Source organism: Microchirus variegatus (genome assembly GCF_963457635.1).
Source record: "Microchirus variegatus genome assembly, chromosome: 10".
In the NCBI taxonomy this organism is placed as follows: domain Eukaryota; kingdom Metazoa; phylum Chordata; class Actinopteri; order Pleuronectiformes; family Soleidae; genus Microchirus; species Microchirus variegatus.
The window spans coordinates 15,876,155-15,888,627 of record NC_139811.1 but is presented as its reverse complement, the minus strand read 5'-3'; the positions used below and the strand labels follow the sequence as shown (position 1 = coordinate 15,888,627).

The 12,473-nt window shown below is 43.6% G+C and overlaps 1 long non-coding RNA gene across 1 annotated transcript in view; it reads right to left on the bottom strand.

Annotated features, from left to right (window-relative positions):
* The window catches only part of LOC310932606, a 48,114-nt gene extending 41,275 nt beyond the window's left edge, over positions 1-6,839 (bottom strand). Inside the window, exon 1 of the long non-coding RNA XR_014592940.1 lies at positions 6,699-6,839. This is a non-coding gene — a long non-coding RNA (uncharacterized lncRNA). The remainder of the gene's footprint in view (positions 1-6,698) is intronic.
* Between the last annotated feature and the right edge of the window lie 5,634 nt (positions 6,840-12,473).

The following is a 12,473-nucleotide window of genomic DNA, read 5'->3' as shown; positions in this document are numbered from 1 at the left end:
CATATTTATGTTTAACCTGCAGCATTCTCACAATAAATGCATATGAATTGCATGCGTTTGTCGGTGTGACTCGACCTTTTGCTGCAACTGGAACAATGCTGGGAAACAAATATCTCATGAACCGTTTGGAGCTGAAATGTTTTGTTTTGTTTTTCTGGGAGATTATGCACACTGTGTGTTTAACTTCATCATCAAGGACCGCACCCACCCACAGCACACACTGTTCACACTCCTGCCATCTGGCAGACACAACAGCAGCGTGAAAGCAAGAACAACCAGACTTAAAAATTAGTTTCTATCCACAGGCCGTCAGGCTACTGAATCACTGACTATTGAACGGTGATTATCAATGTCCTTCAATAACCTGACCTGCACATTTATAAAAAAACATATCTGTGACAATGCATCATTTGCACATAATATGTTGCACGTACACAATATAAACAATAATTCTTATGCTTTAGCACTGTGACAGTATTGCACAATGAACTGCACCTTACATCCCGACGACACTCTTTTGCACATATTACTTTATTTCATTTATCTTCTATGCTTAGATTGAGGTTTATTCCTTTATTTTATTTAATTGGTAATTGTTAAAGGTGCCATATGTAAGAATGTGGCCAAAAACGGTTACTACATTCAAATTCAAAATACCGAGGTCTTTTAGGTTTCGTTTTCTAACGTAACTGGCAACCCGTGGTTGCTCGGCAGCTGAGACTCTACTGACTGCAATGATTGGATAGACGGCGCGTAAGTGGCGCCACATGCTGAAACATAAACATGATTTGCAGTCTGCAAAATATGTTTTTAACGCAAATATTTTGGATGTACTGTTGTTGTTGGTGAGTTCAGTTTGTTATATGAACATTATTCCTCAGTCTATGTGACATATTAGGAGGATTTTATGACCAGTTGCTTTAGATTTATTACATAATGCACCTTTAATTCTAGCTTGGTGTGAAGGGAACTCGTAAAGTAAGCGCAAGACGTTCATTCTCATACACTTCGTTTTGTGTGTATGAGAATGAACGTCTTCAATCTTCCATCTAAGTCATTTATTGATCAGAATGACATGTGAAGTTTTTGTGGAGGTACAGATGGTCACATTAAATGCATGACTGAGAGGTGCACTTACAATGGTATTCTGATTATTGTAAGAATTTTAAATATTTATACAGAAATCGCTAATAATACTTCACTGAATATGATTTCAGCAACACCAACTTTTGCTGAATGTGCCATCAATATACCAAATGCACCAAACTGCCACTGACTATCATCAGATTGTACACTGTGTCACTGTGTTTCATGCTGCTCACCAAACAGATGCTCAGGTTAAAAGTGGGAATGATAGAGGAACCAATTACAACAATTACTATTACTCCCTATTACAACTCGGTAAGCCATCAATATCATTTTGAAACTTTGACCATTCTGACTTCAGCGTCAAATGTGGTCTGACTCTGCATGTGGTCCAACATTTGACTGCACATAAATGTAAACAAGGCACCAAACAGTAGGTGCAGCTTAGCTGATTCTCGTGTGTACAATACATCTAATGAAACCTATTAATGAAAACTCATAATGCAAGTTTTGTTTTAGAATACATGTTTTTCCAAACTACACAATGATATCCAAATGATTAACAACAACGCCACCAAACTAAAGAGGCCAAAAGGAGGAACTGTAGCCCAATAAACTATATTTCAGTTGTTCCACCATTGTCCACATGGGTGCAGCAGAGTTTAAGAAATAAGGAGACACATTTTCATGTCACAACCATTAGATTGTAGAACAACATTGCAGCAGTACACAATAGCAAGGAGTCTGCAAAATAAAGAAAAATAAGGATATACTATTTTTATTTTGGTTCAACCTAAACGCCATGTTTTAATCAGCAGCAGCACATTAATAAACCGTCTCTTGCCCACAGATTGTGGAGCGACTGATGCCCTGTGATGACAGTGAGGCGTCTGGATAGCCTGTCATTGATTTAGCTGTCATTGCAGCATTTGGCAGGACAAGGTAATCTGGGCTTCTGTCAGGGACACTGACAGCCACTTTCACACCACGTCTGTCAGCAGTTTGGAGCTCACTGTGGTCGCTTGACGGCTTCTGGACAGGCCTACAAAGAGCGTTTGCCACCCAGTCACCGAGCCTGTGGCTTTTATAAGACGCGATCATTTGTGCGCGCCCTGCCCGAATCTCACGACATTCAACAATCTACCTTAATTGGACTTTTTATATGAAACGGGGTGGACCGTGGCCTCACAACAGGCACGCACCAGAGGCTGTCAGCGTCACCCAGATCTCCTACAAGAGTGCAGGACTAAACACACACACACACACACTTGGTGAACTGAGGAGCCTGGTGGTCTTGCTGCGTCCCAGGGAGGTCACACAGGAAATTTCACGGTCCTCTTCACACTGAAAATGTGTCCTTTATCCACCCCACTGAGGGCAAAAGAAAAGGGAAGAGGAGTGAAAGAGTGGATCAAATGGGGGGGGGGGCAGGGTGGAGAAAAGACAACTCCTGAATGAGGATGGCTTACTTGTGTAGGTGTGCCTCGCTGAAATAAATGCAGTGATGCTGCCATGGTGACCCACACCCACCAAAGTAAAGGGCCCAGTGTTGTCACAGGTTCACTGGAATGTGACATTTGTGAGCGCAGGACACAAAGGGAGGAATTTTCCCTCCAAAACGGGAGCGTGAAAAGAACAAGTGAGGTCAGTTCTTGAGACAAAAAAAAAACATAAGGGGGGAATGTCTGGTATTTAAAAGCATTGCAGACAATGTTTGTGTGCACAGGGCAGGTCAAGAAAACATGTATTTTCAAAAGTAAACAAACTGAATAATAATCTTGTGTGCCTCCTTTGTGTATTGTGAATGTGAGGAAAGTGTCTTTGTCACCTGTGTGTATTCCAGTTTGACTATTGTCTTTTTCACTTCTGTCCCACAGTGTTCTTGTGCTGAGATGAGTGGTGCGTGCAGCTTCCCTGTTGTGCAGGGATGATTGGAGTTTGTGTCTGAGCTGACAGAGATGCTGCTGTGCTGAGCTCTGAGCCTCTGCTGTGTGTGTGTGGAGAGCCTGTCCTCCACCCATCCTCCTCTGACCTCTCTTTGCTACTCTCCTTTATTTCCACACTGTGCTCGCTGTGCTTACACAGGAGGTCAAGGATAGGAAGGATAGTCAAACGTCAAATTTAAATCCCACCCAGTAAAGGTGGCTCCTACGAGAGCAATGTCAATTCGTATAGAGGACAGAGGGATGTTTCTGAAAGATGACAACATTGTGAGGGGCATGACTCTGAAGAATCGCTCCCAATCATGTTCACCATTCCCTCAAAAAGCACCCAGCCACAGTCTCTCAAGCACTGGCTGTCTGTCTCTCTCAACGTCCCACTTCCTGATAACTCCCAAAGCAGAATGACACCCTACCCCCCCCCCCCCCACAGTCTCGCTCAATCACACTCACACTTAATGCTAAGCTGTGGTTTCTCCGTAGGAAATCAGCAATCTGTTGCCGTTGCCCACAAAAATGCAGAGTGTGTAGCAAGCGAAAGTGTCATTATTCATTAAAGCATCGTAAGTAACAGTCTAACTTGTGTTTTTTATTATTAATAATTTAAAAAAAAGTACTTATTCATGGTCAAGACACTGTTGTGGGGAAAAAAAAGTTTTTCAATTTTGGACAACCACTCTGGAAATGTGTTGTTAATTGAGCTCCATTTCTAACACATATTCCTAGCGGCTCAATACTTCGAAAAAAACTTGAAGCTTTGAGAAAATCACAAATGGAGGGAAAATCACCAAAGCACCGAGGGGGAAAAACACTTTACAGAGCTCCCAGCTTTTCAAAAAAACCTCTCTTCTTCTCCCTCACACACATTAACACATGGGCACAAACACATACACCTCAAAACAAAGGTGCCATTTTACTCAGGAAGGGTCAGCAGTTCTCTCCATCAGACAGGGGCTTGTTCTTGGTCAGAGGCTGCTGCCCAATCTCAGGCCACCCTCCCATGGCTCCACCGGCCCCCACTGGCCCCCACCACCCCTGGAGACAAGCTCCCCATTGTTCCTGCACTACTAATAAATGACAGTTCTCCTGTTCTGACAAACTTTAGAGCCCATTCTAAACACACTCTTGCACAGAACTGGATGTAAATTGTCCACGCTATATGAAAGGATACACAATGGCCTTTTTTTTTTTTTTAACAGCCTCATATATCTCATGAAGCTCATTAGAAGGTCATCTGACACCAACCGTGGAGGAATAATGTCCTCGCAATTTTAGCTATAAGCCCTGCAGGCGTGGTGAGGTAATGCTCAGGGCATATTTGCTACAAACACACGGGGTGATAAGATGTATTAAATGTTTCTCCCGCTCTCCATTTCCCGTCAGCGGTCGGAAACAGTCGTGACATTAAGAATCAGTTCACCAAGGGGTCACGTTGCTCAATCCATGTTGTCACCTGTGTCTAATGTCACACACACACACACAACCTGGACTGAGTTAGATCCAGAGGTGAGCCCTGAGTTTAGACATGATAAATCACCACTCAACTTAAGCTCATAAACACACCATTAACACGCTCGACCACAGCAACTCGATCTGTTTACCTTAACCACTCTACTGGGGGGACTATTGCTCTGCGGGCAGGCATGTGTTAGCATACCTGGGGGCCTGATGTACATGTCCATCATTGGGGCCAGCCAGCTTCACACAGCTTTGGCCCACGGAATCATGTCAGTTGTGCTGCCTGAACATTGCCTCACCACTGTATGAGGTCATTTTCCAGCACTTTGGGGTCATTTTCATAAAGTCTACTTTTTTTTTTTCTTACTTCCAAGACTGGACTGTAGAGCTCTGTAAAAACAGTGAATAACACCTCTCCGGAAACCCTGTGAGACTGTTTAGTCTGAGGTGTACGATACCTGATTTGATCTAATTTAAGGAAATGGAAAGGGGTTTTTCTGATGTAACAAAACGTCTGCAAAATACCATAAGTGTTCCTAAGGTGACAATACAGCAAGTGATGGGAAAGTTCCTTAGAACTGTTGAGTGGAGTAAATACAGGGTTGTTAAGTGAGTCCGACCCTGGTGTGTACATTGCTCTCTGCTGTGGCTCACCACAAGCATATCATATGACAACACACACACACACAACCTGTGAGAAAGCAAATTCCTGCTCTGCTATTTTCAGCTGGAGACCCAGGTATAAACAAGAGTATCAAATAAGGGAATTACATCTATTGAAATGTTATGGCTGCTAGAAGACAGAGATGGGCGTGTGCATGTGGGCGTGCTTGGGGTGGATCTGCCTATGTATGGAACTTACACAGCACCGGGGTGATGTTGGCCATGTGTAGGACAGATGCCGGGCAAGAGGGGTCACGTCAACAGACATGCTCCCGCTCGGCCGTTCGAATGACAAAAGGAGGAGGAGGAAGAAGAAGAAGAGGCAGAAGTTGTGAGAAGAAGAGTAAAAAAAGAAAAAAAAAAAAAAAGCCCCAGTCTTTAGTCAAGGCCTGCTCACTGACACAAAGTCTGTCTTTGTCTGCCTCCCAGGGTACCAGATAAAGGAATTCTTGTGTGTCGGGGGCTCTGACCGAGTTTATTTGACACTTCAGCTCCTTTTGTGGAGCAAGTGTCCCACCGTCAATGCTGGCCATGAGAGTCACTTGGCATTAGACAGAGGGTCCCTCTTCAGTGGAGAAAGGGGGTCTTGTTTGGAGTTTTTTTTTTAATGGAAGGGGTGTGTGGGGGGTGCCGATTTGGAGCGGGGGTCCTCGGTCTGTGCTCTGAGCCGTATACACAAACTGATAGTGGGGCTCTGTCCACTGCCCCGACAATAGACGGAATTCTTTTAGCTAAGGAGGTGGATGGGGTTGAGTGAAGGAAGACGAAGGTGCCCTGAGAAGCTTCATCAGATAACTTCTGCAAATAATAGGAAACGCGATGCCAATAACTCATAGCACGCTGATCAAAAATGGAAACGTCATCCTGCTCAACAGGTACACAAACATCTCCGACTGTATAAGGTTCACCTATGAATGATGCAGCGTGCACCTGTGGGTTCCACTTAAATGAAGTGCCTGGAGAAAAAAATGTTCCACTGAACTTGTGGCTCAGGTCTCAGTGCGAGTACAGTTATGGCACTCAGATTTACTCTCTCCTCTGAATGGAGTCACTGTAGGAGAGGTAAACAAACAAGGACACTGTCATTTATTTTTGCTGCACCTGCTCACCCCCCCCTTATTTACATGCCATGGCTCGGCTCGGCTCAGTGTAGAGACTTGGAGAGTTCAAAACCTGGCATTCTTAGGTGTATGTCCAGCACGTGAAAGTATCCAGTTATGACATGTCATGAGACTAAAAACAGCTGTCAAGCTTGAGTCAGTGTGAGATGCACCCAGTGGGTTCATAGAGTAACGGAGCAGTTAGCAGGTGAACTTTCATATGTATAGAGTTTCTTATCCAAAGCATCTTAATCAAGTCCAAGTGGATTTGAGTTTTATTACCAAGTTAATGGAATATATGTTTTTAAAACTTCCTATAGTGCGCACTGCACTGACTTATCTGCACTCAAAATAAAATACATTGTGTAGTTTTAACAGTCTGCACTTCAAATTCAACATCCACAAAGTATCATGTCATTGTTTTGTTTTTTTTTTGTTTTTTTCCACATACCTGTTTAATGAGTTGATGCGTGCCGTGCCGTCATCTTCCAAAAATTGCTTCGCATCTGCCGAGCATCACTTCCAAAATATATTCCAGGATATTCCTTCTCGCGTGTGCCACAATCAACGCATCTCCAAAACAATATCACAGTGCGCCCCCCTCCCTCTGTAACACATGAACACGCGTGAACTTTCCCCCCCAGGAGACTCGTCTGTCCGACACGCTGCTTGTCCAGCTACAGACGCTGGGCAGCCGGAGACAGAGACACCGCTCATCCCGAGTGAGACAAAGTATTTCCTTAGATCCAACAGGACGAGCCACACACACACGCACAGGCGGACTGCTGAATCCTGCAGCGGTTGCCATTGTGATGACTCTTTTGTTTTGTTTTGTTTATACAAATAACAATAACTTCACGCGGGTCAGTGGTGTTATGTCAGCGGTTAATCCTCCATTGGTGCGTCCGCAGAATCCGTGCAAAAAAAAAAAAGCAATATTTCTCATGAGGAATCAAAGAAGTTGGTTCTCGTTCGTGGTCCAGTTCGGTGCTGGTTCCTCCATCGCATCTGCCACAACTGAAGCGTCTCTGTTACGGGATCGATGTGCTCTCGTGAAGAGCCTGAGGAGCACTGTGCCATAGTTTGAGCAGAGCAGAGAAGCACATGCTGCGCTCAGCCAACGTCAACGCGCAAAGCCTGATGGGACGTGTAGTTTACCGTTTGTGCCAATTTTTTTTTTTTTTTTTTTTAATAAAAGGTTAAGGGTATCATATAATAAAAAACACTATGGAATTATGTTATAACATAATACTCAATTATTGTATACAACCATGAATACAATATAATAAATATGTAATAAAGCATCTAATAGTAATAATAATCTGAATAATTAAGTGTCTATGAATAAGCTGCTACACTGTTGCCTCAATCACTTATCATCTGTCAGTTTGATCCCGGGTTGCGTGTGAGCCTTGCGTGAGCGGTGCGAGTGAGTAATAATGATCATCTGTCGCTGTGCAGAGATACAGGGATGTCGGTGCCTTGAATCACCTTCCCATGAATGAATCTCTTGTCTTTCTTACCTCACTTTCATGTCCTAACCACCTCCAGGCTTGCTTGTATTTCTGGAATCATAGCCTCCCTGAAACCTTAAAACAAGGACCGGACTCTGAGGAACGGAGCACAGATTCCAAGAGAGGACTATGAGAGGACAGCTGAATTTAGGTACACTGGATTAATTATATAGATTAGATAGTTATTATTATCATTAAATGTGAATCAGAATGAAAACTAAAACTTTTTATAATAATTATGTTACATTGTTTTAAGATCGGTATTTATGATCTTTTAAAACAAATAAAATAAAAAATAGACAGTATAGTGATTAGGTAAATCACTTTTGTGAGGACAGATATGAAGATCTGAAGCTCACAGAGCTTATTAAGTTTATTAACTTAAACAATAAGAATGTTTAAGAAATGTTAAGAATATTTTCAGAAAACCAAGATTATGTTTTATCAATTTAAATATGAATTCACATTTATGCAGCAGCAACTTGGATCAATGTGTAAAACCAAAATAAAGTGATTTAAATCTACTAAACAACTATACCTGGTCCACAACAAGAGTCTGTGTTTCATTTGAAGCAGGTGAGGCTCCACTCCACCTTTTGCACAACTCCCCATTTGGCTGCGCTCCAGCACAATCCAGGAGTAACTGAATTGCACGCGATTCTGTCAATTGCAGGTACTTGATGGCTTTCTTGTGTGCTGGGGTTGAACAGTTGCTGGAGGTTTGCACACACAGCATTGCGTGACTAGAGCTGGGGATGAAAACACAAAGACATTGTTTTCAGTGATCAAACCCCCTTTATAGTAACTGAACAGCATTCCTGTCTCACATTCCTAAGCCACCGCTGCTGTGTGAAGGTTTTTTTTTTTCCTTTCTTTTTAAGGAAAAAAAAAAAAGAGTGTGTGTGTGGGGGGGGGGGGGGTGGTTGACATTTTTAAATCTTATTCACTGTGTTGACCTCGTCTTGTACAAAAGGTGTCCCCAAGCTCATTATTCATTAATGTCGGCTGAATTAAAGCATTACTACCAGTAATTATCTTGTAGAGATAATTAAAAGGTAATTATCGGCTTTCGGAAACATGCAATGAATTTAAACAAATACAGTCGGTGGCTCCCGAGGTACATACAATCAAAAATGCGTGACATCATGTTGTGGCGCATTTGCATAAGTGTGACGACAAATATGGCCTGAATCAAGAGGACAAAGTATGATGTGTATACATGTTGTGACTGTAATTGTTAATGTTTTTTCAGCGGGGCTGCTTCAAGGTGCGGAATCCATTTCAGTGTAAACATCACATTGTCTCATATAACCGTGTATAACAGAGTGTCTGCAAGTGTGTGTCCTCACAAGTGCGTCCTCCTTTCGCCATTTCTCCACCAATGCTAGTGTGTGTATGTAGGTATGCACTAAATGTGCACTCAAATGTTTTCCAGATTGGCGTGACCGGGATAATCATATACAGCAGAGAGAGAGAGAGGGCAGGACCCTTCTGAACGGCGTGTGCGACAGGGAGAAAATTAGTACCGAGTTGGACGGTTCGGGGGGGGAAGCAAGGCCGACTCAGTTCAGCAAAGTCTGTTTGTATGTTTTCAGCAACAGCACAAACAAATTGTTTATAGAGTGCGTCCACCCTGCCGAGCAACTGTAAAGATGTGTGATACACTGTGTAGTGTAATCTGCACAAAGAGCCCATACACGGCACATGCAGAAGGGATCACCTGGCAGTGGTGGAACAAATCTAATATTTACAGGAAGCAATGACCTGTATGACTTCTGCTTCCAACATACAAAACACAGAGAGGAGGACAATGGAGTCACTCATATCTCCAGTGTGCACTCTGAGAGTGATTAAGACTAGAGGACATTCATTACTGGCTCAGCTCAGACAGAGAGGGGCTTCAGAGTCGAGCTCTTGTGGTGGACTGTTTGGATGTCCTATCCCCTTGTATCTCTTTGACTAACCCCCAACACAAGGCTCTATTCAACTCGACCATGAACAAATGTTTCCTTATGTGGCTCTGAGTGCCCGAACTCTAGCGACGGGACGGACCAAAAAAGACAGAGAAGGTTATAATAATGCAGGCCATATTGTTGCCATTTAACTGCTCGGCCCATCTTACACAGCACATGATGTGAACTGCGTATTAGTGGAGGTGGGGGGTGCATGGAAACCGAGGAGTTGATGAGAAAATGACAAGTATTTCCCAAAAGCAACACGGCCTTTCACTGGCACGGCCCCCACCGCAGGCTCACCACCCTGCCACACTTGGTTTCCTCTCCTCAATTTCCTCCTCACCCACTTTTCATGGGTATTATTACTTCCTACGTGCACCTGGGAATTAATTTGTTAAATATCAGCCAGGAAACATGAGGTTGAATTCAATGCTGGCAGACATCGAAGGTTCACACAGGGTCAGCCCACAGACGTCCATCAGGTTGTTGGGTTGTTGTTTTTTTTGGCCTAGGCGTGGGAACGGGCTAAATGGAGCTAAAACAGGGGTCACAGTGAGGTTTCGGAGTGACGTGGATGCAGAACACTCCTGTGAAATATGGTGGAAAAAAAATGGCTTGTGCCTAATCTATATAATGAGACATAATGCAGCGTGTACCTCCTTTCTTTAGAATCAGCGAGGATAAAGAGCAAATCCTCTTGTGCTATAAGACTGATAGTACTGGACTCCCTCCAGCACCACGGGGAGCGAGCTCTGTGGAAGGAAGGCTCTTTCAAAGGCAACCATGTAATCAATGACCACCACTGTCACCACCCCACTAACCATGTTATTTTTCACGTCTGATCGGTGCTAACTGTCCTCGTTTATCCCTCTCACCCTGAATTAAGACGTCAAACTGTAAAAGGGTTTTATTTTAACGTTAACTCGAACATGTTTTCCCACTTGAGGAGAAAACAAATGAACATTTGGGCCGGGTCTGACTGTACAGTACAACAGACGTGTGCATGACTCATGCCTTCTTCTTGCCCAATGTGCACACTTACGCTGAGCAAACAGCGAATTTCTTTGGACAAACAAAATCCTCCTCGAGGCTTAACATAGTGTGACCGCAATATTATGTTTTACCTTCAAGTCTTATTGGGTTTTGGTGTTGAAGAGAAGGTCTTGACTAATTGAACTAGAGAGCAATAAATTGACAGGATAGTCCCTGCAGCGTGCAGCTTATATTGCACCCAGGCATGCAAATTTTATCTACGTGTATTTATTTAAAATGCTAAATGTGTGTGCAAAAAAAAAAAGTTTTAATGTAAGGGAAACAAAACAGGGGATCTATTGTAAATGGAAAAAAAAATTAGTTTCTGTAATCAGCACAAATATTTTGTGGATGCCTTCCTAGGCGTGTGAGTATGTGCATGATCTCAGTGGCAGGTAGTGTGTAGGCAGCTGGGAGTGTGGCAGGGCTATGCGTGACTAGGAGAAATACACCTGTCTCTGTGCTCAGGTACGGAGGGGGAGCCGGCACGCAGGGGCCTGCCAGCTGAACAATGCTCTCCATTGTACCTGCGCTCTGACTGCAGACGCTCACAGGAGAGGAAACCCTGAGCCTTGTGTGTGTGTGTGTGTGTGTGTGTGTGTGTGTGTAGCTCTCTCCCTCTCCCTCCCTCACTCCTTGCTCACACAATCACACGACATACACAGTCAAATTATTTATAGTACACATATTGTGCTGACCGCAGGCGCCCGGGGCTAAATCCCAATAACTCTGCCTTTTACACGCAACCTGCCAATCAGAGCTCTGATGGACGGATTTTATTTGCCATCAAAGAGCAGCGCTGGGGCGATGTATAGAAGAAAACTTTTGTAGACGCAGATTATGAAATTAATCCTAATCTTCATTATTATGTAGAAGAAAGCAGAGGATATATAGATTTAAATATCATAGTGTATGATATTAGCCTACACCTAAACACACCTGTAAATGATTTACATGTGTTACTGTAAAGATCCTTCATAACAGAGGGCACACCGCTCTTAATATACACCCACACTTTGACTGTCTCATTCCAACACCAGTGCATTTTATCAGGGCTTTTTTTTATTCCCAGTAGAGATAAGGCAAGATACTCTTGATGTCGAGACAGTGAGAAACAGACAGACAGACAGACAGAGATCCAGAGAGAGAGAGCATGAGAGGGGCCGCCTGTCAGTACATCACTGGGGATCTTTGTGGTTTCCACAACAAAGGCTGACTTTCATTTTGTCTTGATTTGTCAGCCAATTATGATGAAAAATGAACAGGGCAAACCACAGGGAAGGTTGGGTATGAGAGGGAATGCCGAACATCTGCTTTGAGAAGTTTTGGCCCTGGGTCGGGTTCTGGTGGACACAAGTACCCCTTCTGTCAAACAGAGACTCCAGCTGTTCCCCAGATGGGGCCGGTTATTCGCTCCCATTTGGAGTGTGCCCAAAAAGAGCCCGAGACTCTCTTTGATCCCATTAACTGGAAGTCACAGCGCACAGTCTTCACGTCTCGTTTGTGCGGATCTGCAGTGTTTGTGTCATCATTCATTTACCTGTGAAGTTCCTTGACACGCTTGTCTGTGCGTGTGTGTGTGTGTGCGCAAGTATGAGTGTGCGTGTGAAACACCAGCGCTATCTTACGTGAATATGAGTGTGTGTGCTCACTGACTAACGCAATACAGTCTTCATAAAGGTAGTATTGTTAAGTTGCGTGCGAAGCTCATGCTTCAGGCTTTGG